The sequence below is a fragment of the Scyliorhinus torazame genome, chromosome 17 (genome assembly GCF_047496885.1).
Source record: "Scyliorhinus torazame isolate Kashiwa2021f chromosome 17, sScyTor2.1, whole genome shotgun sequence".
Taxonomy (NCBI): domain Eukaryota; kingdom Metazoa; phylum Chordata; class Chondrichthyes; order Carcharhiniformes; family Scyliorhinidae; genus Scyliorhinus; species Scyliorhinus torazame.
The window spans coordinates 170,740,533-170,743,106 of NC_092723.1; the positions used below are offsets into that span (position 1 = coordinate 170,740,533).

The 2,574-nt window shown below is 46.2% G+C and overlaps 1 pseudogene; it reads right to left on the reverse strand.

Annotated features, from left to right (window-relative positions):
* Nucleotides 1-209: 209 nt before the first annotated feature.
* Nucleotides 210-363, reverse strand: LOC140394597 (U2 spliceosomal RNA; annotated as a pseudogene).
* Between the last annotated feature and the right edge of the window lie 2,211 nt (nt 364-2,574).

Genomic DNA, 2,574 nt, shown 5'->3' on the forward strand with positions numbered 1-2,574 from the left:
GTTGAGGACACTGGAGAAATTAAGAGACATTTCTAAGAAGTCTAGAGTTAATGGAAAAGAGGAAACTGGGAACCAGAATAGATTACTGTTCAGTAAAGTCACAGAGAGTTGAAACAGCATTGGACCATGAGAGGCCAGAAAGATACCTGCAGTAGTGCTGAAGTTTGTGTACATTACTACAGTTTGTTTTTTTGTTTGTTTGTTTTTTTGGGGGGTTTTTGAGTGGACGGAGCAAGCCCCTAGTCCATCTCCCTGCTCTAAAAATCAATTTAATATATGGTCCCCAGATAAGGGACATATCAGATATTAAACTGAAAAGAACAAAGACTATACTTGATCTTAGCCAAAAGGCCGAGAAGCGATTCACATTACTACAGTTTGAGAGACATAGGACACGATATACCGGCCGCATCCAGCCAGAATTGGGATGAGACGCAGCCAGCAGATCCCGGGAGAGAACTCTCCTGGGATTCCCGATGGTCATTAAGCCTCACGAGATCTCGTGAGACAGTGCAATCTGGAACGCGCCCACAATAGGCCTCGACGGGGAATACCCCGCTGAGGGTACACTTAGCCACATTTCCTGCACTGAGGGCTTTAAAAATTCACTTGACGTGGCCTTTGCAGGGGTGGCACGGTGGCACAGTGGTTAGGACTGCTGCCTCACGGCGCTGAGGACCCGGGTTCGATCCCAGCCCCGGGTCACTGTCCGTGTGGAGTTTGAACATTCTCCCCGTGTCTGAGTGGGTCTCACCCCCACAACCCAAAGATGTGCAGGGTAGGTCGATTGGCCATGTTAAATTGCCCCTTAATTGGAAAAAAAATTGGATACTCTAAATTTATTTTTTAAAACCCGGCCTTCGCCAAGTTGAACTGGCACCCAGGATCTACCGGCCTTGCCGAGGAGACCCCATCCAGGCACTGATTAGTACAGGTCCCCAAAAGCGGGGACCAGGCCTAGGGACACTGGGGGGAGGGTCTCCCAGGCAATCAGAGGCCCCTAGGTGACTGGTACATGAGCAGGATGGGCACCTTGGCTCTACTGATGCCACCCAGGCACCTTGGTCCTGCGAGCCTGGCAGTGTCAGATGGGTGCCAGCCTGGCATGCCCAGGTGGCACTGTCAGGCTGGCAAGGGCACTGCCAGGGTGCCAGATTGGCAGTGCCAAGGTGCTCAGGTGGAATTTTACCCACACCGGGGATTAGGCGCGGGAGTGCCCTGCCCGTTTGAGGTGAGGTGTGGGGGGCTCGAGGACACCCCACAAGATGAGTTGGGGAATTGCGGGGGGGTGGTCAGAGGGTCATGCCAGGTGATCAAGAGATCAGGGCACAATTTACAAATAGCACCAGGATCTCCTCCTGAACTGAGTGGGACTCCTCAGTGCAGGAAATGCAATCTTGGTGAGGCATTCCCCATTGAGAAAGAAAATAGTGCCCTTAGATAGTGGGGCTGTTCCCGGTTCTACAAATGTTGGGAACAACCCCTCTAACCCGCCCAGAATGGACTCTGGTATTTTTTGGTTAGATTACACACGTTATTTGAAATAATTGTGGAAACTGGTGGCTGGGCCCCAGAGTTTGTGTAAAAGCTTTTAAGACAAAGGAAACCTGAAGGGAAAGGTGTAAAACCTGAAGCGTGAAGCCTACGTGAAGCTGTAGAGGGAAAGCATAATTTAAAAGAAAATTTGAAAGTGTGACTTTTGAAAGCTGAATTTGAAATCACTCGTGTGGAAGCCGGAGTTCAGTGAGTCAAGGAGGCTCAGGATATAAGAATTATCTGGGGGGATTCAGAGGAGAAATCCACAAACATTCACTTGGGTTCAGAGCAGAGTGTGTATTTGACCACAGTCATCTTGTGTGCTTAAAGGGGACTGTGTGCTAATGAGACCACTATAGTTTATGGTGTACTTTTTAATCTTTATTAATCTTGAAATCTGTTTGCAATTGTTAAGAGAAGGAGGTTCTGAATTCTCCCTCCGTGTACCCGAACAGGCGCCGGAATGTGGCGACTCGGGGCTTTTCACAGTAACTTCATTGCAGTGTTCTTGTGACAATAAAGGTTTTTTTTTTAATTAAATGAGTTACGTATCATAATTGATTTTTTTCCTGTTCATTAAATGTTTTGTTCCTGTTGTTAAAGCTAATTAGCAGTCCTGTGACTCTGTTCCTCCACGTTTTATAAAAAAGGTAAAAATTAGTTTTTTGGACCAAGATTTCATCCCGGGATATTCCCGTCCAGTTACAACATCAACTGGGATCATAACACTTCTCCTGAATTCCGTATTAGCTTTCTTAGTGATTATATTTACATATCTGCGGTTCATGGTTTTTGAATCCCCCATAAGCGGAAGTATCTTCCCCGCCTCTACCTCATTGATCGTCTTCATAATTTTAAAAGCCTCTGTAATGTCATCCCTCAGTCTTCCCTTTTAAGGAATAGAACAGCAGCCTATTTGGTCTTTCCTAATAGTTATATCCTCACAGTTCTGCTTGCATCCATCTGTTTGAAACACATTTTTTGTAATTTAATAATGCAACATCAAAGAATTGTTTACAATGTCAGTGGAAATACAAT